This window comes from Dipodomys merriami, unplaced genomic scaffold, assembly GCF_024711535.1.
Source record: "Dipodomys merriami isolate MVZ:Mamm:240054 unplaced genomic scaffold, mDipMer1.0.p SCAF_15, whole genome shotgun sequence".
Lineage (NCBI taxonomy): Eukaryota > Metazoa > Chordata > Mammalia > Rodentia > Heteromyidae > Dipodomys > Dipodomys merriami.
Genome location: NW_027202826.1, coordinates 19615699 through 19642421, shown reverse-complemented (window position 1 = coordinate 19642421; position 26723 = coordinate 19615699). Strand labels below are relative to the sequence as shown.

The window sequence follows — 26723 nt, the reverse complement described above, 5'->3', positions numbered from 1 at the left end:
ACATAAAGCAGTGCACAGGCTTTTAGTTGACTTAAAGAAAATCACAGAGGTCACAGAGCTAAGTAATATACTGTCAGCTTTTCTATAGTTGTCTCCTCTGATGTTTAGGAACATTGAGAATGGTGGCTTATGTTAATTTTCAGGAACCTGGAAGACATTTTGGTATAGCTGAAGCCATTGGAAAGCACCAACTTGTTACATGGGCCTTCATGAGTATCTTATTTCTTTTCCTCCAGTTATCTTTCATCATGCTCCAGACCATCCTACTTCTTTATTCCATAAATTCCCTTGAACTTTCTTCTGGGCAGATGGATCTGGGACTTGCTCTCCCATTCTTTTATTTTCTTTTATTGTAAAGATGCTGTACAGAGGGGTTATATTTACATGAGTAAGGCAATGAGCACATTTCTTGTGGAGCATTGTTACCCCCTCCCTTGTTGTTTTCCTATGCTCTTGTGAATGAAGTCTTTCACTTTAGAAAAATCTTTCTATTGAGAGGATCTCCATTCTTTTTTTTTTTCTTTACTTTTTTTGGTTTTTGATGTATGTTTAAACCATGGACATAGGAGATCCCCAAGTGGGTCTCTAACTGTACTCAGAGGATGAGAAAAATCTGTAGCTTTAGTTCAATTTTCTCTTCTTTTCTGGTAAACAGAGAACTACAAATACTGATAACAGAACAGTTTATCAACTACAGCTTGTATGACAACATTAACTTGTATATTTTAAGTACATCATCTTCAACATTTAAAAAAAATTTTTTTTGTTGGTCATGGGACTTGAACTCTGGGCTTGGGCGCTGTCCTTGTGCTCTTCAGCTCAAGGCGAGCACTATACCTCTTGAGCCACAGCACCACTTCTGGTTTTCTAGTGGTTTATTGGAGATAAGAGTCTCATGGGGTTTCTTGCCTGGGCTGGCTTTGAACTGTGAGCCTCAGATCTCAGCCTCCTGAGTAGCTAGGATTTTAGGTGTGAGCCACCAGCATCCGGCATCTTTTTTTAACCATGCTGCTTGTCCAAATTTGTCAACCAGAAAATTGATGGTGGCTCCAGAAAGTTCTGCTCTCTGTTTTTTTTGTTTGTTTGTTTTACTTGTTTGTTTGGTCTATGCCTACACAGTAAGAAGCTAAACCAAGATTCAAGCACAGCAGCCTATGTGATCAGAGCTCTACTAGTTAAAACAGTTGTTTTGTGGTGCTTAAAGCCTTTCACAGTCTGAGCTCATTGCACATGGTTTTACTCTTTTTGTATTGTTTTGCTTTGTTATTTTTTTCCTTTTTGTAAGAGGAAACAGACCTCCTAGTGTTTGACTCAACTTCTTTTTACTTTCCTATTTTTTTGTAGCACTAACCTTCCCCATTTTTCCATGTCAAACAGTAAATGATAGTTAAAATGGAACTAAAATACTTCTTCTCCATTATTACCATACCTAACCTTCTATCAAGAAAAATCTTTTCCTTTGCAGTTCTGTCAGCATGATAATTCTTCTTATTTAAATAATGCCTACTGCTGTCAAGCTGATTTAAAGTATTTACAACTCTTTGATCTCTGGGATTAGTCTCTATTCAAGGCCCTATCCAGGTCTGATTTACTTTATATTCCCAGTAAGTACCAGGGATGGAAGCATTATGGCAGAGTGGCATAATTAATAAATAAGCCCCAAATGATCACTTCTGAAGTTAATCTCACTCTTGTATCATCCATGCCTTTGTAGAGGGGTTTTTGCATAATATAAATTCCTTGAGCAGAATATAATAGTATCTTCTAAATAGATATGGCTTAAAATACTATAAATTGCCTTGTTGGATGGCAAATCTTTGTACAACTAGTTAAAGACAATATAATTTTAGGGCTGGGAAGGTGGCTTAGTGGTAGAGTGCTTGCCTGACATGTTTGAGGCCCTGGGTTCCATTCCTCAGCACCACATAAGCAGAAAAAGGCGGAAGTGGTGCTGTGGCTCAAGTGGTAAAGTGCTAGCCTTGAGCTAAAGAGCTGAGGGACCCAGGCCCCACAATCAGCAAAAGTAAATAAATATAATTTTAAAATAAAAGCTAACATATTCAAGGGATCAGAAAATAGGTATCTTTTTAAGGGGACATTTTGTATATCACAACTATAAGAATATGATCATTCTATGTAAAGAAGAATTTTAATTATTGCATACCTAATGTGTTTCCAATGTTGCTGATACGCATACACCCTGATATACATATATACCCGAGATAGCACATCATAAAATAGTTGAATGGGAAACTCAGAAAGAGTGACCTCTAGTGGTGGGAAGGGGTTGTTCCATGAATGTGGAGGGTAAGAGGGTATTTTGTTTGAAGTTAAACCAACAAGCAAGTCATTAAAACAGTAATAAGATCATGCTGACATTTACTAAGTTTGTTCTTTATACCTGATGCATTTTAATAATTTTTAATTTATTGCTGCATTTATAAATCACAAATATTAGTTCCCATTATTAGTTCCATTTGGAGGTGAGAAAATTGAAATTTGTCCCAAATAACAGCAAATAAGTTGAGGAATAATGCTTTATGTCCTGGCATTTATGACTATTAAATCTCTGCTCTGTTTCATATTCGTTATAGCTTTCTAGTGAAGACACAAACCTTGTAATATTGGCTCAGCATGATACCACTTGCGGTACAAAGCATGTGAAAGAAACAAATTATCCAGATTATTTTAGAGCAAGCACCTAGATTCTTGGCTAGAATGGTTGTCTAGAATCTGGAATTAGATGGCTATCCTATAATTAGATCTAGGAAAATAACATTTCCAATAGGAAACCATACTTGCCTATTCTTGTTGAATGGGTTTCTTTGATGGTAGAACTTCTTTTTTTTTTTTTTTTTTTTTTTTTGGGTCCGGTAGTGGGGCCTGAACTCTGGGCCTGGGCGCTGACCCTCAGCTCTTCAGCTCAAGGCTAGCGCTTGATGGTAGAACTTCTTAATGTGGATATTTAAAAAGTAACACAACAATAAATATAAAGTATATTAAGGGACACACACACACACACACACACACACACACACACACACACACATACACAGAGAGTCTTTTTTATTGTTTTTTTTTTTTGTCGGTCCTGGGGCTTGAACTCTGGGCCTGGGCTCTATCCCTCAGCTCTGCAGCTCAAGGCTAGCGCTCTACGACTTAGGCCACAGCGCCACTGCCAGTTTTCTGAGTGGTTTATTGGAGATAAGAGTCTCACAGTCTTTCCTGCCCTGGCTGGCTTTGAACTGCCGGTGCCAGACCTAGATCAAGCAACTGAAAAAAAGAGTAGCTCACAGCAAAACGTGGTTTGAGTTAGGGCTGTGCTCTCTTTACAGGGGTCTATTTATTAGAAAACGCATTCAAACTTCAAGTGTGCCCTAACTGCCATCCCTATGCGCTGTTACAAATAATCCTGGAGTACTTTCTAGGTACTGGATGCTACATGGGCTTCCAGAGATTCAATAATAAACACAAATGAGTTGTGTGCTAAGGGACTTCACAGGCTGGTGGGAAAGGCAGTTTCTTGGCTAGCACAATGCTATGTGAATGACGGTGCAATCAACGCTAAAGATGCATGGAATGAGGAAAGGCTTTCTGGAGGAAATAACATCCGAGTTAAACCCTTGGGACCAAGTGGGCCACAATTAAATGAAGAACATAGGAAAGGAAGTGGAGTAGGATTTTCAAGCATATCTTCTTTGTATATATCTTACTATTCAGCAGTCTCTGCAAACATAAAAAAAATGCAATGAAAATTTCAATGGGCGCATAGAGGATCTGGGTGAACTTCAGAATATCAGGGAAAATGGACCAATAGGTAAAGGATTTAGCTATCCATACAGAAAAGCCAGCTTATCTGCTCTTCTCTGGGAAATAGCTGTAGGCACACTCCAAGTCAATCATGGGTTTGCTGAATTATATCCCAGACATTTGTTATTGTTAATAAGTTGACAGGAAGGTTTAAGGTTCCTAAGCAAATAAAAATCTCACCAGCACTGATATGAATCCAATACATCAATTTAGGTAGGAAAATCCATAATGAAAGACACCATAAAAGCACCAGAATTCCTAATAGAAAGGAGATGGAGACCAAGAACCAATACTTTTCATGCAAAACCGGAGCTTTATATCTACCCAGGAAAGCGAGAAGAGTGCTGAACCCTAGAATTTGTGTCAGCTTTGTTGTCATGTATTCCTGGAGATACGTACCAGGAACTGCTGCCAATCTCACTAGGCTGAGGACTAGCCTTCTAAACCCTCATTTTCAACATATTGGAAAGACTGTTCAGTAGGATGCAGGATCATGGGGATGAAGCGGTGCCACCAAAGTCCCTTCCATCAGGTGCACCATGTATTTACCATGAGGGAGTTCTTCCATCTTCTTTTTCCATGGACATTCACAAAGTACTATCATGCACTAATGACAAGATTTACACCTTACAATATTCTCAACCTCAGGTCAGTATTAATCTGACAAACAGTATTTTAAAGGATCAGAAATCATCCCAGATGCAAGTCTCCAGTGCTGAATTTATTTAATCATTTTGCTTTGATTTATTAAGCAAATGTCATTATAAAAATATATGTTATTATTTTAAAAAATCAACTAAAGTTATATATTAGGAAAAATAGCATTCATGTGGCTATACAGTAAAGCTTTAATAGAGAGGACAAAATTTTGCATGTAAGAGAAATCAAAGACAAAGAATTCAGTTATCATTACTGTCCTTACAAATAGTGTCCTCTACTCCCCCAGATGCAGTTTTATTTTGCTTGCAACCTATGGATTATAGAAAAAATGCCCAGCCTTGTGTCTTGATGACCCAGTAAACACTAATATTTCCATTTTTAGGCTCTTCTGAGACAATTATAACAGAGTCATCACTGAGTCTAGCTGTCTGAACCAATCTTCTTAATCCCAGTTAACTGGTATATCTACTGCATGATTAAGGTCCCAATGGGAAAACAAAAGTTGAGAACAGTTATTCTGTAATGGATTATTTTCTGAACCTATTAAAGCTGAGCCACCCTCCTTCCACTAATTGGTCCATTTCTGATTCTAGAAGAGCTCCACATTAAATCTCACCCAGCTTTAAAGAGGCTTGATCAACCAAGCAAACATTTCTGCTCCGCTAAATAATTAAGTTTGTCACACTGCACCTGCCATTCTCAAACGTGCTGGAAGATGTTGCTGGGTAGAATTCACTCAAGGAACTCTTGGCACACATCTCCTGAGCCTTCTTTGTAAAGCAGAGGATAAATACTTGTAGCGCTAATGGGTCTATAATAGCAGCCATTTCAAAGAAAGGGCAGAACAGCATTACATTATGTGGAATGGTTTTCAGCTAAGGTATTCTTCCCTAGGGACTGGTAGGAAGAGAAAGAAGCCATCACTATCACAAAGTTGACTTTTACAAATACCTCTACTGCTCATCTGCCCACATACCACGTGCTGTTCAGTGAGAACTTTGCAGCCATGGATATTACTATTTTTATCACAATAAATTTACATTCTCAGGACATCATAAGTGTATGTGAACATAATAATAGAATACAAGTACTATGTCTAAAACCAAACATTTAGTAAGTTGCTTTCACATCTGTCATAAATAGTTTTATTTCCAAAGTCATAGATGTCTAAGTACATTTTATCTCTTATAGGTGTTCAGAGATAAAGTCACCATTTAAAAAGATTTGGACAGGTGCTGGGAAGGTGGCTCAGTAGTAGAGCACTTGCCTTCCATGCCTGAGGCCCTGGGTCCGATTCCTCAGCACAACATAAGCAAAAAGAAAAAAGCCGGAAGTGGTGCTGTGGCTCAAGTGGTAGAGCACTAGCCTTGAGCTGAATAGCTGAGGGAGTGCCCAGGCCCAGAGTTCAGGCCCCACGACCAGACCCAAAAATAAAAAAATAAGATTCGGACAGTCAGGTCCTGGAGGCTCACACCTGTAATCCTAGCTACTCAGAAGGCTGAGATCTAATTATGTCAGTTCAAAATCAGCCCAGATAGGAAGGCCTATGAGACCTTCAGTGCCAATAAACTACTAAAAAAATTAAAACAATCCAAAAAGCCAGAAGTGGAGGTATGGTTCAAGCAGTAGAGAGCTAGTTTTGAACAAAAGAAGTTCAGAGAGGCAGGTGCCAGTAATCCTAGCTGCTCAGGAGGCTGAGATCTGAGGATTATGGTTCAAAGCCAGCCCCGGCAGGAAAGTCTGTGAGAATCTTGTCTCCCAAGAAACCATCAGAAAACCAGAAGTGAGGGCTGAGAAGGTGGCTCAGTGGTAGGGCGCTTGCCTTGCATGCATGAGGCCCTGGGTTCAATTCCCCAGCACCACATAAGCAAAAAGGAAAAAAGCTGGAAGTGGTGCTGTGGCTCAAGTGGTAGAGCACTAGCCTTGAGCTGAAGAGCTGAGGGACAGCGCCCTGGCCCAGAGTTCAGGCCCACGACAGCCCCCACCACAAAAAAAAGAAAAAGAAAACCAGAAGTGATGCTGTGGCTCAAGTGGTAGAGCATTTGCCTTGAGCTGAAGAGCTCAGAGACAATGCCCAGGCCCAGAGTTCAAGCCCCACAACTGACAAAAAAAAAAAAAAAGAAGTTCAAAGACATTGCCCAGGCTCTGAGTTCCCACCCCAGGACCAGTACAAACAAAACAAAACAAAATAAGCAAGACTATTTGGATATTACCTATCATTAGTTCTGGTTCATGAGAGAAGAACAGAGGGTCTCTATGTACTTATGATGCCATGCCTTTGAATGGAAAGTAACTTGAAGCAAAGTAAACACTGAAGACCAATCTGCTGGCCTTTACATCTTCACTGAACATCAAATCATTGTTCAATAAATACCACAAAGTGTAGGGGAATGCTAACTATTGGACCAAATACAAAATGTGTAACTGAATCTGATAAAGAACTACAAAACTCCTTATGGCATTTTCTGTAGAATATTAAGTTCCATCAAAAGGGAAAATATGGGTGGTATTTGAGGGTTCTTTTCATGTTCTAAGAGGATAAAATCTTCAGCGCTAGATGGAGATGCTCTTTGTTCTATGTGTACAGGCTCTCTACACATGATTATCATTGTCAAAATAACCTCCAACATGTGTTTACTACAAGCTGCTTTTGAAAGTTCGAAATACATCAAGGCCAGACAGTCTCTGGAGAAACAGCAGAGTGAAAAATAAGAGCAAAGGCCCTGAAGGAGGCTGAGAGGAAGAATGTACTCTCTAGCTTTGAGTATGCTTGTGTGACTGGCATATGGGAGGCTGAGGGAGAAATACAGGTAGTTTCATAGACTTTGATGAAAGCACAGAATTTATTCTGGATCGAATGGTAAGTCATCAGAGGCTTTCAAAGGGACGAGGATGATCTGACAAACAATGTGCAAAATATATAAAACAGTCACAACAATCATCAATTATTAGCAATTATGAGCAAAAAAGATGCCAAGCTTCCCTCCCACCCAAGTGGCTTACATAATCAAAATGAAACTTTGCTATCTGAAGAATTCCTGTAACTCAAATGAAGAGAAGCACAGCAACAATAGATTATTGTGATCATCAATTCTTGATTGGCCTCGATTAGCCTGCTGCCAGTGTATGAGACCAGCCTCAAGGTGCAATGAGAACAAAGAAAGGCTGGATCTGAAGACAAGTTAAATCCCCACAATTTGAGTGAGACGAAGCGACCTCATAAGTTAGGCAAATGTGACTCATCCAGTCCAGTATGTACTTGTTTTATCTCATGCTAATATCAAAGACTTTAGGGACATTCCTAGTGCTGATTAGCGGGGGCCAGGTCATGAAGCCCTGCTTGTTTCCCTAATGCCTTTGTTAATTTATGGTTTACTAGGAAATGATGCAGGCAAAAACAAACCAGCCTTCCTCAGAGGTCATGATGATAATTATGACTCAAGAGGACGACACACAGGTCAAGCTGAATTCCTGTGTCTTGTTTGGTCCTTCCTGTTTGGTGAGTGCTTCATGTATGAGGAGTTGCTATGGAAGGTTGAAAAATAGAAGTTGATTGAATTTGGCTTTTCAAATTTGTTTACCTTCACAGATACCGTGACATGAAGAAATAAAACTGTCACTCTTTTAATAAAGAGAAAGTAAAGGTTAGGGTAAGTAATATTAAACGAGAGAGAGAGAGATCAGAGGAAGAAGCATTATGTTTGTGAAAAATGAATCATCAGAGCAAACAGTGAGAGTGTATGTATGTGCACATATACAAAATAAGCTTAGTGTAGAGTTGAAAGTCTTACTAATACTTTGTCCTATTTCTCTCTTTGCATATTAGTCACTTTATCTCCCACTTAGAAAAGAAGATAAGTGTTTTCTTCTGCTTCTCTGAGAAGTTTATGGGAGTGAACTAATTCACATGAGTGAAGTATTTAGAAGATGAAAGTTATGGAATAAATGTTGCATATTACCAGTGAGTTCACATTTAAAAGAATGATTGTAATAAATAAAATAAACAAATAAACAATGGCACCATGACATTTCACTGTCAATCACCTCTTTTCTTGTGACTTCACAGTGGATTTAAAGGAATAATTCATGATTTCTTAAAAATAAGTCATTACTTATTTGTACCTGTGATTCTATGAGTAATCAATGGTTAGAAAAGTTTAATGCTGTCAAAGAAACCATAGAAGATGTTTAAAATGTTATACCTACAAGGAGCGTGAGTGCTTTGAAACATTATTGCTGATCAAATAAAATAAGTATTTGTGTCCGAAATAATAGATCCTTAGACAGGTGCCATCTTAAACTGCTTATAGTTTCATATTTTTCTCATATTTGAGAATGAACAAAATTGCTTCATTACATAATATAAGACTTGATTTCAGTGCATTTTACTCTACTCTGGCCTTTTATAGTATATACTTGAAGAAATGTCTTTTTTTATTTCGAAAATTATCCCTGGTATCTGCTTTGGGTATGAAAGAAATATTTTAATAAATTGTCTAAATTAAAGAAGACAGCAATGGTGTTGGTGGCTCATGTGTGTAAGCCTAGCTACTCAGGAGGCTAAGATCATGGTTCAAAGCCAGCCCGGGGAAGGAAAGTCCATGACTCTTATCTCCAATTAACCACAGAAAACAGGACCCCGGTAGAGCACTAGCCAGGGACAGCACTCAGGCCCCAAGTTCAAGCCCCTTCAACCGACAGGAAAAAAAAAAGACAGAACAAAGTGTGTGATGAATGTTGGGAAAGAGAGGGAATAAAGAATCCTAAAAACACAATAGCACAAGACAGACTGGGAGAGAAGCAAGAACGCTCAGAAAGAAAACAGGGTATAATACCATAGTAGGAAATTGTAGTCAGATAATTTCTTAACAGAAGAAATTTCTGTGTCATCTTTTAAGAAAAATCTTAAATTCTCTGCTTAAATTTCTTTGCTATGGGACACTACAAATATATACAATATGCAAATATATACAATACAATACAAATATCTCTCTGGGAACACTGATTTCATTGCCTTCCCATGAATAATGTACAGGAAAAAATCTATACTATATGAGGTACCTTCTGTGTGCTTTGTGAAAATCAAGTATGGCCTGTGGCTCATGCTTGTGCTGACCTTGGATGGCTCAGTTACCATTTGCCTGACAGCATCAAGGCCTCTATGGTCATGGTAGAGCCCAGAATCATCCCAAAATACAAATAATAAATAAATGTCACCAAATAGAATGACATGATTGTGGATGGAGTAGCCATTAGTGCATCAGAACATCTTATTTAATGGAAACAAGTGAGTCCTCTTAAAGCTATGCCCTAAAGTAAATCAATATGGTTATACGACAAAATATTTGAAAATTATGAACCCAGTGACAAAAATGGATGTATCCTGAATAGGTTGTTAATTTTTCTAAGTTTGCTAGTCAGGAACCTCCATTGGAGAGGAAGAGAATGCTGCAAAGGATTATTTGACTTAATTGCTATGCGTGATTAATAATTATACATCTTAAGTTAGATAAAAGATTTAATGTGTTGAATAACATTTGTATGGTTAATTAATTTATTATTTAACACAATAAATAACTTTATTGTGTTATGTGCTTGAGATTAGTTAATACTTATACACATATTCATGAGAACTATATTTTAATAAACAATTAAATATTTATGTACCAGGTACAATTAAGCATGTGTAATGCTATTACATTATAAATGGAGAAAGGGAGACAATGCACAATGTATTTCTGGTCTTCAAGTTTATTTTTCTAATACCAGTGGCATACTTAAGCGTGATTGGTTTGTTTCAATTGGAAAACCCGGAGAATGGTTTAAGTAGAATCTCAGCTCTGAGTGAAGCAAAAGGACATTTTCATTGATGCCCTTAGAGTACTCTCTGATTTTGGCTTACCAAAAATCAAATTTGTTTTGTATTCTACAAGGAGTCTTCTTAATTTAAGCATGTAAATAGTACTAATATTAGTGCTGAAATAATAAGCAAATATAAGACAGAAAATAGTCATCTAATATTAATAAGAGAACGATTTCCAACTCATTTGAGTTTAATGTCAGCTACAAAGATTAAGAAAAGTCATTGGTTTACTAATCAGAATATTGTGCTTCATTGATAAATGAAGTCCTGGAATAACAGAATCTCTATGGTTAAGACTGAAAGCACAGGACACTCTGCCACTCCTAGTTTGATTTTTCACAATACTGTGGACAAAGAAATCCCACTCATTTGATAGATGTTGGAGTGTGTAGGAAGACTTGATGGTATATAATGTCTGTATCTCCTAAAAAGTCCTAAAACTAGAAATAGTACAATGTCTGTAACTGTAGAGTGAATTGAAATGAGATTTTTGTCCGATAGATCCTAATGGATTATTATACCCCATTGCATGGACAGCTAGAAGGTGTGTAAGAAGTAAGGCTGAAATAAAGAATCGTAAAATAAAGTAGAGAGAGAAAAATCATGTGAGGGTGGCTTTGTTTATCAGACCCTCCCCCTTCAGTTTCATTCCACTGCATTAGAGCTGATATGTGGAATGACACACAAACTGCTTGCAAGCAAGTTTGTGATTACTATTACTATTGGGAATACTATTACTAAATTGTTCTTCTGTTAAGACATCATTTAGGAATGCTGTAGCTAGTAAGATAATTTTAATATTTCAAATTTCTTGAAAGAAACATTATTCAAAATAAAGGGTTCAGTCTACATGGATGGATGAAGAAAATGGATGCTCTGTTAACACAAAGTGTCAGATAATCCAGTACTAATTTATCCATATCTGGAGAGATTTGCATGGGAGACTACAGTCATTGTACCTGATGTGTGGGGTTGGTAAAGTATTATAATGAATTGTGGAGGTCAGCAAAATCCTTCTGCAGAATTGAACTCTTATCATGCTGAAGTGTTTCATTAGGCTAGTAAATCAATGAATAAATGATTAACAATTTTGACTAAGCGTGGAAAACTTTAAATATTAGTATAGATGAGTGTATTTGATTTTGGTACTCTGGTATTGTATATATATTTATTTGAATTAGGGAAGAGAAGGGGAACAACAGAATGGTGAGACAAATGCAACAGCGATATACACAAGATAATACATTGGAAATGATGTACAACTTGGGAGGGGGTGGTTAGGGGAAAGGGAAAGTAGGAGAAAAATGAGGGAAGGGATAAAAAGGTTGACAAGCAATATACTCATCACCTTACTTACATAACTGAAGCCTCTCTGTACATCACCTTGACATTTAAAAAATTAAATGAAATCATTTCTTATAAAGAAAACCAGTAGAGCCAGGTGCTGATGGTTCACACCTATAATCCTAGCTACTCAGGAGGCTGCGATCTGAGGATCATGGGTCAAAGCCAACTAGGGCAGAAAAGTCTGTGAGACTCTTATCTCCAATTAACCACCAGAAAACTAGAAGTGGCACTATGGCTCAAGTGGTAGAGTGCTTGCCTTGAGTTGAAGAGCTCAGGGACAGAGCCCAGGCCCAGAGTTCAAGCCCTACAAAAAAAAAAAAAAAAAAAAAAAAGTGGGGAGAAAGCGAAGAAAACCAGTAGACTAATATAGCTTACCAGAAATACAAAGAAAATAGAATAAAATTTTCAAAAAACACAACAGTGACTTTCATGTTATTAGTCATAGATTCTATGTGAAAATTATAAAATAGATTGACATTTTTATTGTGAACATACTGTACAGAGGGGTTACAATTACATGGGCAAGAAATTGACTTTTTTTAATAGGTACCTTTACTGTAGGTTTTGCAGGATATTTCTTCAAAGCTTTTACCTATTTAAGGTGGCTTAGAATTATGGCTATGAAACTGAACTTATTTTATTAATCACTTACTAATTTTATACGTTTTTATTCATCTTCCAAGTTAATAGCTTGTTTAATTTAGATAAAGACATGTTATAATAATAGTGAATAATGCCATGAGTTTCTAATATTCTGATTTGGATGTTTTATTGACAGAATTATTTATAATTCTGTGATTAATATATGTTGATGATGTGGCTATTCATACTAAGTTTATAATTTTAGAGGTTTGGGGAATTTTGTGTGTGTGCATGTGTGTATGGATGTGTGTACTGATCCTGGGGCCTGAACTCAGGTCCTGGGCACTATCCTTGATTGTTTTTACTCAAGGCTAGAGCTCTACCTCTTGAGCCACAGTTGTACTTCTGGCTTTTGTGGTGGTTAATTGGGGATATAAGAGTTTCATGGACTTTCCTGCCCAGACTGGCTTGGAATTGCAATTCTCTGACCCAACCTCCTGCATAGCGAGGAGTACAGGTGTGAGTCACCAGGGACCTGCTAGAATAATTCTTTTGGGTGCAAATAGATAAATACTCTGGCTACAGTTAGGTTTTCAACAACATTTGAGATAAAGTTTTGACATATTTGGAGTAGGAAATGTCTATGCTACTTTAGTAATAACTATGGTAATTTAGGCTTGACATGTTTCCTGAAAACATGATATAGGAAGGAAATAAATTCATTAGTTTTATTTTCATCAATGTTTTGGCTCTTAAAACCAAGAGATTACTCATATTCTTTCAAAATTAAGAAAGCTGGATTTATATATGTGGGGGAATGAGCTAACAGTTCTGGCATACTGTCTCAATGAGTAAGGAGTTGTAATTTTCTATTATTGAAATCACAATATAAATGTTTTATTTCAACTATACTTACCATACAAGTCCTAGAATAATTTTGCAGCTATGTGATAGAGGTAAACACTTTAGTATCATTTTCAGACATGAATGAAGGATTAATGCTGTTAATATGCTGTTCCATATGCCATGATTAATATGTATAGGACATGTAAGACTATGATAGTACTATTTGAGCTCGTTTGAATGATGGGAGAACTATATCATGAAAGTAAGCTGTAATCGAAAATAGCTCATTCAGTATGTTGATGGTTGATGGTCAGGCTAACTCTGTTAAGTCAGCCAGTATTTATCATGTTATTGAGTGAAATATTGTTATCTTCAAGCATTAGTAATATAATTTGGCTATGGATTCATTTATTGTTTAAGTTTGTAGCACAAAATAACAATAATCTTAGACTCTGGGCAATTGTCTATAAAACAGCATGGTATTTGAATAAGAATGGCAAAAATTATGAGGTGATTTACAGATAAGCATTCAATAAATGATTTTTGTCTTTTGACTATAAATAGAGTTTGCAATAATTATTTCTCAAAGAGATAATGTGAACAATGGGTAGGCTATATATTCTGTCCATGGATTTTAAACTATAGAACATTATATATAGAACATTATATTATTCCATAGCCTTCTAATTTTGGTAGCAGTTGTAGGAACTATGAATTTAGCATCTGGGGGTTTACATAATGTGTTTTATGGTAATCAGGGCCGGAGGCGGTAAGAAGACATTTATTTTTACTATGAATGCCTTATGACCCCTAAACACAGGAGGCCATTTGAGCAGAAATGTGATGGTGTTTTAATTCAGTAGTAGTTTGTTTCACTAAAGTGGGTTAAAGAGGATCAAATTGAGCTGAGTATAAGTGTATTTTCAGACAACTGAATTTTTTAGAGTATCAAACTATAAATGCAAGTAGAGCTGTGGGTTCAATATTTTAGCACTGGAAGAGAAACAGGTTTTGCATATAGTCTAGACTATAAGCACTAGATACCATTACTCGTAGTGGTAAGACTTGCAGGCACAAATAGTGGTTATTGGTACTGTGCTAGCACAGTTCAAATGAACATTTAAAATTCCAAGGTTTCCTACAATAAAAAATTGTAATGTTATGCCTTTGAAACATAGTAAGGAAAATATTGTGATTAGTATATGAATGTTCCTATTAAGGATGCTATATAAGGTAGAATAATGTTTATATAAGTTGATGACATATTGGTAGTTATGAAATATTGTGATGTAAAAATCTAACTCACTCATTTTAATTTAAACTAAACATATTCAGTTCCTTCTAAAATTTTTCAGACTCATTCATTTTGTGAGCCTAGGGCTTACATGAAGATTAAATTTAGTGCTAAAGTGAAAGTTTTAATTTGTTTGAGTTGCTCATCATCATGGTAGTAGGAGACAATTTCTAGATTGAAAAGCAAGGATGTGACAGCTACTAGGAAAATTTTATGGAGAATGGCAGACAGGTGGATCCTATGGGATCAAATCCATACTCTAGTAGACTTTATGTTCCTGCATAAATATTTAGTTCTTGGAATCAGTATATAATGATTACAAGCAAGATATTCATCATGAATGCTAATTACTCTTTGGGGGTTATTATCAAAGCTGACTGGGAGTTATTTGTACTGACTAATTGTAAAAGAATAGACTCACATCAATAGAAAAACAAAAGAGAAGTCAGATTATATGTACACAATGCCAACATCAAGCAGTGGCTTCCAGACTGAAGTGGTGTTTAGATAGGAAGTAGAATTTTGACTAACATAAGAGGAAAATGATGCTTACATGTAGTTCATGGAAGCCTTTTTCTATAAGGGATGTTGAGTCATAAATACATTGCAAATGGTAAAAGTTATTTAGAAATATTTTGAGGCTTGCAGTAATTAGAACAAATGCCCAGTGATATTATGATAAAAAAGGGGTTGAACTATAAATTTAACTGTACCTTCTGCTACACTATGGTGGATACAAATACTAAATATTCCTGAGGCTGGTTGTCCTGGTGGATTCCTGAGCAGTAATCACTGCTTCTAAGGGGTCATGTCGGTGATGGGTTGTATAAGTAAATACTGTTGTTGGTTAGCAAGCTCCCAGTTCTAAAACTGGGCCTAGGTTTGCATGATAAAAGTCTGTAAAAAAAAAATAACCAAAGGACAATTACTCCATTTCCTTGATTTTTATTTTGAGTTTATTTTGTGTTGTTGTTTTTTTAACAATAACAAGTAGTGGTCTTAAAATGTGCCTTTATGGAAAACATCTTGTCATCATCAATATATCCTTAATGTACTAGTGCCCCTAATTGCAGTAAAATAATTGAATGAAACTGGAATCATATACCTAAACTGGGTGCTATAAGCAGAGTTCGTAATGATCCTGTAAGTGGTCAGGGACTAAGATGAACTATATCGGAGATGTGATTCCAGAGGATCATTAAGCATTATCTTGTAGCTAAAGGCTAATTGAAGTGTGGAGACATAACTTGAATTAGATGGATATAAATTCCAGAATGGTAAGACTAGGATAATAAATGTGATTAAGGCCATCATTGAAGCATTAATAGATGTTCAAACTGAACTGGTTACACCAATTAACTGCATAAAATAGATGGGCAACTGCAATAGTGGCAGCTAAGCATAAATCTAGGGTCCCAGATTGAATCAAAAGGCAAATCATCTAGGTAGTTATTAGCAGGGGAGGCGTGAGAGTGCTATTCCTATGGTAGGAAGTCACCCAATGGTAGAAGTCAATAATTAGTTTCCTTAATTTATTGTGGAACGGAGACACATAAGTTGGCTGATAACTGAGTAGTTGATGAAAATGACTAAGACAATAATCACAGTGGATTTGTTTACCCAACAAATAAAATAAATTAATCCAAGGGAGTAAGATTGTCTTTGTTCTTATTTTTTAGCATTATTATTTGTTTTATTTTAGTAGAAGGTGCACTAAATTTTGAATAAAGGGCAATCCAAGTATGGGTTAAGAGATGAGCTGAAATTTAATGTTTGGAGATGAAATAAAGATAACCATAGGTAGTTCCATGATTATGGAAGTAACAATAGAGGTGTATAAAGTTTCAGGCTCCTTTTTAGTTTGTAGGGGTATTTATCTATGTTCTACTACTTCAATGCTTCATTGTTGAAAATTTTGAAAGAATAGCTATGTTTTGAAATGTTTAAACTGAAATAAGGTGAGTAGTGTGCTGCGCTGTTGAAATAAGAGTAAGAAGTCATGCTGATGTACCTAGTGGTGGCATTTCATGGTGATATTTTTACTCTCTGCCTTAAAAGGCTTAGGTTAAGCTTTACAATGAATGATAGAACAGAGATAGATGCAAATGCATTTTCAATCTGAGTGGAACTAACTTAAGTCCAACATGCATAAATCTGTGATTAAACACAAAACTCTCTGTGGGGACTCCAAAGTTAGACACATGAATGCCAGGGTTACTTCATATAAGCATCCTGGAATTAAGTGCAGTTTAGGTATTTTTAGGTTTAATGATAAAATAACACAGCTGAGTAACACAGCTTTGGATGAAATTAATATGAGTTAGGTTTCCCATAGGCCACACCACTTAATTACAAGCCAAGAGTAGTTATAATTCTACAGAGTTATGTCCTGTTACAGGAATTTTACAGGAATCAATAACTATTATTATCAATATTCATTGATTGTTGTTATTGCAGTGCAGTTAGGATTATTAATTTCACCCAATACATATGGAACTTGAAAAGAGGAAAGCAATTAAAATTAAATTAATAGATAAATAGATGGTACCATCTCTACCTCTTAGACATCAATAATACCTACATAAGATAATTTATTTGTTGATATTGATAAAATAACATCAAGCATTAAAGAGTTAATGTTATCAATATGTGATCATAGAAGTCTAAGAAATTTTCTATTAAGGTGATAATGCATCTTGAAATTCTAATTGGAATGGATGTTCCCATAAAGATAAAAGGATTTAAACCTATTATTAATTTTGACCAAATTGTGTAATATTGTTTCTAAGACTTACTTTTTTTTTTTAGAAAAGTCTAATGGTTACAGTACTAGTTTAAATCAGACATGGGATTTTAATTCCTTCTTTTTAAAATTTAAGCTATTATGTAGGCCAATTCTTTGGATATATTATAAGCAGAAATAAAGCCATTTAAGATTTGTGATTGATTAATTAATTGGAAGCTAGAACCAGTACTATGCATAGGTTTGTTAGGAACTCTTCCATATTTTATAGTTGGAAAAGATTGGAGTCTCTGGCCAAAAACACAAAATGTTCCCACTTGCATTTTATGGTGACTATGACTATGACTATAAAGTTTGCCTTTTAAATTATTAGAAATTTTCTCTAGGAAATACATAATAGCTAAACTTACATAAAATTTAGTACATCTCATCTGTCATATTCCATTATAACTGAAAATGAGAAAGGACCTCCAGAAAAAAAAGGAAATAATTTTTTTGTTACTTCTCTTCTAACAAGAGAAAGATTAAAAAAAGATTTGTGGTTGAAGGTTCTACTGATACTTTGCATCCTTAAGGAAAGAATTTGCACATTATATATATGTGTGTGTATATATATATATATATATATATATACATATTATTGGAATTTACACCGATGATGATCAGTGAGCCCACAGATATGATGATATGTGGATTAGAATAGTTAGAGTTTAGCTACAGCACACCAGATAAAACAAATAATGCTGTGGAAAGAAAGCTTTCTCCCACAAATATATTTGTCAGGTACATTTTAGCTCAGATAGAATTGACTGTGTAACCTGAAACTTTTGAAAAATCAATGTCAAAAACTGCTCATATTGATAGGACGTAGTGGAAATGTGGTACATTGTTTATTCCTAACATGAAATCATGGTAGATTTACCTGTGATCCTAGTTACATAGGATGCTGAGATCTGGGGATTGTGTTTCAAGTCTAGTCAGTTTTAAAAGTTTACTAGATTCTGTCTCAAAAACTAACCAGCAATGAGCAGAGTTAGAGGCATGGCTCAAACGGTGGAGCACCAGGTTAGCAAGCACAAGGCCTTGAGTTTAAATCCCAAAACCACCAAGAAAATAATTGCAGATTTATACAAGAAAAGCTGCTGTTACAGCTCCCATTGTTCATATATAATGAAAATCATTTATCTGCTTCAGAATAGTAGCTACAATACATTAAATAATTTCAAGTCTAGGAAAAATGAGAATATATACTCTGGCTAGCTAAAAAGTAAGCATAGGTGTGGTTATAAAGCTAATTCTCTTCCTTCTAGCTGATTGAAGACTAGTATTAAGAGTGGAGCTCTTAGTGACATAGCTCTGAAAGAGATCATTTTTAAAAATACAGATCTTCCTAAAGTCAGCCAATGACAAATGCTGGAGGGAATGCAGAGAAAGAGGAACCCTATTACACTGCTGGTGGGAATGTATACTTATACAACCACTTTGGAAAGCAGTCTGGAGGGTCCTCAGAAAGCTAAATATTGACCTCCCCTATGACCCAGCCATACCACTTCTAGGCATTTATCCTGAACAACAGGAACCAGTATGCAAGGACACATGCACCTCCATGTTTATTGCAGCACTGTTCACAATAGCCAGGATATGGAAACAACCCAGATGCCCCACCACAGATGAATGGATCCAAAAACTGAGGTATCTGTAGACAATGGAATATTATGTAGCCATTAGAAAGGACAAAATAATGACATTCTCAGGGAAATGGATGTAGCTAGAAGAAATCATGTTGAGTGAGGTAAGCCAAGAGCAGAGAAACACAGCACATGGTCTCCCTGATAAATGGATGTTCAATCCAAAACGTAAGGTGATACGACAAATTTAACAAGGCTTAAGAAACAAAGGACTTCCACTTATCTGATCAAATAACTACTAAATAATCCCATGCTGCTGATCACAAATATAGTATATATGTCCTTACCAGAGGGAAACAGAACTAGAGGGAATCAAGGGGAAAACATACAACAGTGGGATCCATCAGCTGCATTGGACATTGATCAAAACAAACTAAGCAACTCAATGGCAGCGATGGGAGGGAGGGAACGAGTGGGAAAGAGGGAAGAGCTGATGCTATGCAAAACAAAAGAAATGTACATACCACTCATAGTGAAAGAAATAACTGTATTGTCAAAGCTCATAGAACTCATAAATGTTATAGACCATGTAGACAATTTGCCCCATGGAAGGAAGAATGTATCTGTGATTTTAACTAAGCATCACTATCCCACAATACTATGAAATTTGGGAAATTATGTAATCGCTTAATCACAAGAAAGAACTTGAAAAAATAAAAATAAAAAAGTAAAAAGTACAGATCTAATTAACAGAGATCCTAGAGTGATGTTTGATAGCAACATATGGCTCATTGTTGTAACAAACTGGATGGTTTCTAAAGTGGAAGAAATGTCTGCTATGTACAATGAGAAAATGTACTCTGTAGTCTTCTACATGTATTCTGCATGTATTAACTAATGGTGGCATAAACTTTTCATCTGCTTCAGCACTGGATTCCATTATGGAGAAGACAAGTACAAGGAAAAATGAGGTTGGATTGAGTCAGAAACTTACATTGCACATTTGGATAAATGCCATAACTAGAGCCTCACACATAATAGAATGAATCATCTGAAAAAATCTTGTAATTATAATTGGCATAAATCTAAAAGAGAATTAGAGATGTATGGAGAGTAATAATGATGTTATGAATGTGATCATCCATCACCTAATTGGCCTGTGAGTGACCTAATTTGACTAAACTTAAAAGGATTGGAGTAGTACCTGCTTTTGGGGCTCTTGAGCCAGGTAGTAAACACAATGTGTCAATATGTTTGATATTTACCTAAGTGGGAGGGTTAAAGGGCTAAGCAAGCATTGGACTGTAAATATAAAGACAATTGAGAAGTTGAACCATCTTAATCAACAAAAGGCACAAAAGGTCATGGTAGTCCAATCAAGGCAGAGATCTGGAATTAGAATGAGGTGCACAAATCCATGGACATCCACGAATCATAGGAAAGATACTGCCCTTCCAAGGGGATATGGAATAAAACCATACATCACATATTTTGCAAGTATTAATTAATAAATCAACACACACATTGATTCATTCAACCAAGTCACAGAAATTTGCCACATATGTCTTACATATGTAAGGCAGAAAATAATTTGAATCCAGGATTTCTAATGAACTCTCTCTAGACAGATAAATACCTCGTAAGCAAGTGCCAGCTAAACTTCCAAAACAATTTTCTAGGAATCACTTGCACTCTATTTATAATCAAATAGACTTATGTCTGTAAATATAAGGTGTTTCTACTTATTCATTCTTTCAGAATTTAGGCATGCATTCATGATCTGATTGGAAGCTTCTTGTGATTCAATTTCTTATTTCAATTCTTAATTTCTGCTTCCATGAGTAAAATCATCAGCCAAATAAATAATTATAAATATACAAACAAGTAATCAGAGCAACCCAATTTCCCCATCAGCCAGCCTGTGGAGTGTACTACTTTGTCTCCTACACTACAGAGGCCAATATTCTGCTACAAAAGCTGTTAGATGTGCAGAAAGGGAAGAAATTGCAAGTAGCTACAGAATTTCAATATTTTATGTTCTCCAGCCCACACACATTATTTGTTAGGTGACTAAGTGTTACATAGCAGTCAAGAGTCACCTCCCCGCCCAGAGCTCTTTTCCAGAGAGGTATACTCCCATGGTGGTAAGGTATAACCACACTTTCTACAGCAACATATTCCCACTAAATATATCTGAACTCAGGATCACGGCAAAACTCTCTGTTCATGTACATATTACCATGCAGGTTTTGCTTGATGGTACACAGAACTGTGCCACTCTACTAAACATTCCATATGTCAAGGTAGCATTTGTCCCTGAGCATAAGCAACTAAATAATGCCAAATAGAGCAGATATATAACTCATCTTAATGACTTCATCATCTTAAGTGTGGAGATACAGCATAGGCCCCTTGTCAAATTCTTCTTTACAAATGACCTAAAGACACAATGGTATGGCCCAATCCAATTGCCTATGTGTTTGAGTAGCCATATTACCTGATAATCTCTAGTGATCTTTGTGTGTTGGTAAATTTACTGTCACTGTGACAACATACCTGACATAAATCAACTTCGAGAAGAAAGGCTTGTTTTGGTTCATGTTTTCAGAGGTCTTAATGTAATATTGCCTGGCCCTTTGGCTTTGGGCCCATGGTGAGACAAAACAAAGCAGAGGTGGTGTGTTTACTTGATAATTGCTGTGAAGCAGGGAGAGAGAGACAGAGACAGAGACAGACAGAGAGACAGAGGGAGACAGAGAGACAGAGAGAGAGAAGAGAGGACAGGGCCCCATTATTATGTCCTCAATTACCAAATTTACTTGTACTAATCCTTCTTCCTAAACATAGGATCTAACCTCAGCACCTTGCTTCCTGGTAGACACCCTGTGGTGTAGTCCCATCCTATACTGTGTCTGTGTTGGTCTGTGTGACCACTGCTTATGACAGAAGTGATGGTATGCCAATTCCAAGATTCAATTTGAAAGTGTACTATGGCTTCCATCTCTGTGAGTTTCCTCTTGATCTTCATTTGCTCTGGAAAAAGTCATACTTCAGTATCCCATTGGAGAAGCTCCCATAAAAAAAAAAAAAAGATGGAAACCATTGCCAACAACCACTCATATGATCTTACAATCGGCTTGTCCTGCCGAGGCTGAAAGACCTCAGCCACAACCACCCAGCCGGGGTTCTTCCAGATTTCTGACCTTTATAAATTGGCAACATAATATATATCTGTTGTTTCAAGTTGCTAAGCCTTGAGGGTAAACTGTTTAAAATAGCAAAAAGGAACAGACGTACTTTCTTATCTTCTTCCTTTGACAAGTACAGGCTAGGACAAAACAAAACTTTGGCCAACTGTGCAGTATGTATGTATCTGTAGTCCTGAGCCATGCGGAGAAACAGGGCATTGCTAACCTGTGGGGCTCAGAAGTAATTTAAGGAACTATGTCTAAGTCACAGGTGAGAACACAGTTAGACAATTTGAAGTTAAGATGTTGTTTATCAAAAGGGCAAGATAAGAAAGGAGAAAAATCACAAATAGTGGGGACCTAGACAATGGAATACTCCCTTTATCTTCTTTCCGTGCCCCAGTAAAGGCTATTCTGCAAGTATTTAAAGAGATTCCTCTGGAAAGATGTTAATTTGACACTTACGGGCAGACACAGTTAAGATCAATCTTTGTGCTTGTTCATTACTATTAATCTTATCTCTCCACTTCAAAGAAAACTTTCTTACCTTGATTCTTAATGAAAATCACTACATCCATTGGATTTCTCTTTCTCCTGTTTACAAGCTCCCTTGGACTAGATCTACCTTTTAAACCCAGCCTGATTCTTTCTCCCCTTTGAGGTCTTTCCTGAACAACTCCACTATGAGCGATTGCTTTATATGCTTCTAAAACAATTTGTATCTGTCACACTCATACAGTGTCATCACTAGTCACACCTACACCCATAACATATCAGCAATGACTGGAAATGCCTGGAAACTCACCAATGGCAGGAAACGTACCAATAATGCATGACTGTGTCTTCTTCAAAGCTCCTATATAATAGCATTATTTTGTAGCCATATGATCAGCATACATTGATTGACTTCTGTGAGATTTCTTATCAACAAATTGGACCTGTTTATGGTGGACAGTTTTTAAGTCAATAAGAGTGAAAAACTAAATTCATCAATCATTAGTAACTGGTAATGTTGATGGTACAGTCTTTCATGTAGTTCTGCACGCGTGCACACATACACACACACACACACATATACAGAGCAATATCTGACAATGAATAACAAAATGTATTCACTTAATGCCACACTTGTGGACACAAACACAAATTTTAGGATAGATATAGCTTGTTTTATATACCTTCATATCACCTTATATTAACATTCAAGGTGTTCTTTTGCCTGTGAAAGGAATATTGTACATATTTCAGGTCCACTATGGGGTAGTTCTACCAAAAGTAGCCTTATGCTGAGCGTTGGTGGCTCATACCTGCAATCCTAGCTACTCAGGAAGCTGAAATCTGAGGATCACATTTTGAAGCCAGCCCAGCCAGTAAAGTCTGTGAGACTCTTAGCTCCAATTAACTGCCAAAAGCCATAAGTGGCAAAGTGCTAGCCTTAAGAAAAAGAGCTCAGGGTAGCACTCAGGCTCTGAATTCAAGCCCCAAGCCCCCCCCCCTCTCTCTCACACACACACACACATACCTCCTCTCTCACACACACACACATACATACCTCCCTCTCTTTCTCTTTCTCTCTTTCCCTTTCTCACACACATATATATACACATACATATACAAAGTAGCCTTATGATTAAGGATGATATTCTCAGCTAGTATGGATTAATGTCCCATCATAAGCAATATCTTCTACAACAAAGCAAATAAATCATTACTGAAATATTTCAATTGTATATAAATAGAATGGATAGTGAAATTAACTTGCAACTCACTAGGCATGAATAGCTCACCTAGATTTCCAACGGTGTCTGTGAGTAATGCTACTGCTCAAAACCTAGCAGCTTTCCTCTTGAAAATATCTGGAAGAGAATAGAAAAATGACAAGAGTTGCTTCTCACTTTTCCTTCAATTTTGTTGTGCTAGTACTGGGGCTTGAGCTTTGAGCCTTATACTCTTGCTCAGTGTTGTTTTTCATTTTTTTCTCAGAGATGGCAATTTATAATTTGAGCCACACCTTCACTTATAGACACTTCCAGTTTTTTTGCTGGTTAATTGGAAGGAAAAGAGTCGAAGTTTTATCTTCCCAGGCTGGCTTCAAACCAAAACTCTCAGATCTCAGCCCCTGAGTAACCTGGATTATAGATATAAACCACAATCACATGGCTGTCAGATAATATTACCAATACTAATGTGCAAGTCATTATATAATAATTATAATGATTTTAGTATTTTTGTCATTATAAGCATCATAATTATTATTATTATCATCATCATCATCATTTCCCCAAGTAATTGGATTCATTAGTGCCAAAGTTGACCCAATAGAAAATATCTATAAAAGTCAACATTTTTTTTCAGAAGAAATTAAACTAGCCAAGTGAGAGGAAATAACTCTTTCTGAAACTGATGAAAGACATTGAAGCCATGAGAGTTCTTCCCACAGTTCCTAACTATGTTACCCGGAAAAGCCAAGAAGCATCATTATTTGTACTCAGTGCAGGAGGATGCAGCTTTTATTGCATTAGGGAGAAGCTAAGAACCCTTTGAGGATTTATACAATGTAATTTATTTACGTGCTAGATATGACTATGTGCTCACAAGGTGTTTTTCTCACTTCTCATAAAATGTCAAAGACTTTAGCAAGAATGTGTTTTGTTTTCAGTCAAGCTCCAGGGGTCTTGCAGTCTTCCCTGCTGAAGCACATGTAAGTTTTAGAAATGAATGAAAGTGATAGATGTCTTAGGCCAGAGGCCTCTTCTGTGAGCCACCAGCTGCGAAAGGCTGCACTGCAATGATTCCCACTTCAAATGCCAGCAGGCTGCATAAAGCAAGGACGAGGGAACACTGGGAAATGAGCAGAGTCCAAGCAAAGAAAGGAAAAGGTGCTCTCTTCCCAGACAGTCTTCCTACCTGCCTAAAATACATACGATTCAAGGAGAAAGCCCAAGAAATAGCATTACAACTTTCTTCCCGTATTCTTAAGAATGTGGAAAAAGATGAGCTGAATTTTCCTAAATCAGTCCTATAAACAAGAAGGGAAAGCACCATGCTAAGGCATAGCAGTCAAACCCACCCACCAGCAAAGTACCCCACCAATACACTGCCACAACCGGAAAGTCATGATTTTCATCATTTTATGATCCCAACATCATCATTAATAGATTGGGCAAGAAGGTGACGAGTTAAAACACACAGGGCTGTGGGCTCTGTGTGTGTGTGTATGTGTGTGTGTGTGTGTGTGTGTGTGTGTGTGTGAGAGAGAGAGAGAGAGAGAGAGAGAGAGAGAGAGAGAGAGAGAGAGAGAGAGAGAGAAGAGAAAGAGAGTGATGAGAAGAGAAAAAGAGAAGAGAAGAGTTGTATAAAACTAAACTCTTTTTTTCTGGTCTCTTTTTTCTGTTCTTGAAGTCCTCTGGGGACCTCAATGATAATTTTGACTTTCTTCATCATTTGTGAACACTATATAGTGGTTGCTCTGAGCACACTCCCATCTTTTTCCATTCCCAGTAAGGATCTAGTCTCTGATAGTCGACTGGCAGTGTCCAAGCCAGTAAATGTAGGATCTCTAGTTCTCAGCTCTCCCGTTCACCCCCACTCCTGCTATGCAGGAACTGACCTTCAAAAGGAGTATTTAATAAAGCACTAAACAATACTAGCAACCGTCATTCGCCAAAAGGCTCTCCGTGCAAGCCTCAAACCTATCTTTGCATTTGAACCACATATACTATATGTCTATAGACATATATTATTATTATTATTATTTAAAGCAGGTCATTGGCAAATCCAAGAAGTTCCTTTATTCAGACAACACTTAGATATCTAAACTATCTTATGCATATTTCCTCTTACAAAAGGAAATTTGTGAACAGATTCCCAATATTCTATTCTTTTCTTTTTCTTCCTTTTCTCTTCATTCTCTTCTTTCTTTCCTCGCAGGCTTTCTAAGTTCTATGCATATAGATAACATATCAGGTATTTAAAAAAGCTAAACTTTGCCTTTATAAATCTACTATACATAAGAGCAAAAAGGAAATAACCATGACTTAAGACCTCTCTTGTATGCTTTTTAAATTTCTCTTGAAATTTAATTTTATTGTCCAGGTGATGTACAGAGGGGTTACAGTTACATACGTAATGTAGTGAGTACATACATTTCTTGTTGAGTGCTATTATCCCCTCCATCATTTTTCTCCCATTTTCTTCCCTCCCGAATCCTCCTCCAAGTTGTAAAGTTCAATTTCACCATTATTGTCTTGTGAGTATCTCTGTTGCATTGGTTTGCCCTTTGTCCTTCATCTCACCATTTTATTGTTCCCCTTCCTTTTCCCAATTCAGATAAACATACATACAATATACATGGTACAAAAATCAAATATATTTGCTGATCATGAGGCTTGGATTCTGGGCTTGGTTACTGTCCCTGAGCTTTTGTGCTCAAGACTAGTACTCTACCACTTGAGCCACAGCTCAATTTTCTGCTTTTTGTGGTTAAATGAAAGTAAGAGTCTTACGGACTTTCCTGACGAGATTGGCTTTGAACTGTGATCCTCAGATCTCAGTTACCCAGTAGCTAAGATTGTAGGTGTGAGCCACTAGTGTCCAGGCGGTATGCTCTCTTAATGAGCAAATATAGATAATTGGGTATTACAGCTTCTACAGATCAAAATGAGTTTATTTCAAACAAAGAAAATTACCAATCTTTTTCATGTGGCAAAGTCAGATTGAGTAACTGCAATAAGAATAAAGTGAAGATTGAATTCAAGACAAA

At 36.6% G+C, this 26723-nt stretch overlaps 1 long non-coding RNA gene across 1 annotated transcript in view; it reads right to left on the bottom strand.

Annotated features, from left to right (window-relative positions):
* The window catches only part of LOC138826941 (uncharacterized), a 46524-nt gene that overhangs the window by 5892 nt on the left and 13909 nt on the right, over positions 1-26723 (bottom strand). Inside the window, exons 2-3 of the long non-coding RNA XR_011371909.1 lie at positions 23749-23817; positions 22767-22899 (exon numbers count right to left, since the gene is read on the bottom strand). This is a non-coding gene — a long non-coding RNA (uncharacterized lncRNA). The remainder of the gene's footprint in view (positions 1-22766; positions 22900-23748; positions 23818-26723) is intronic.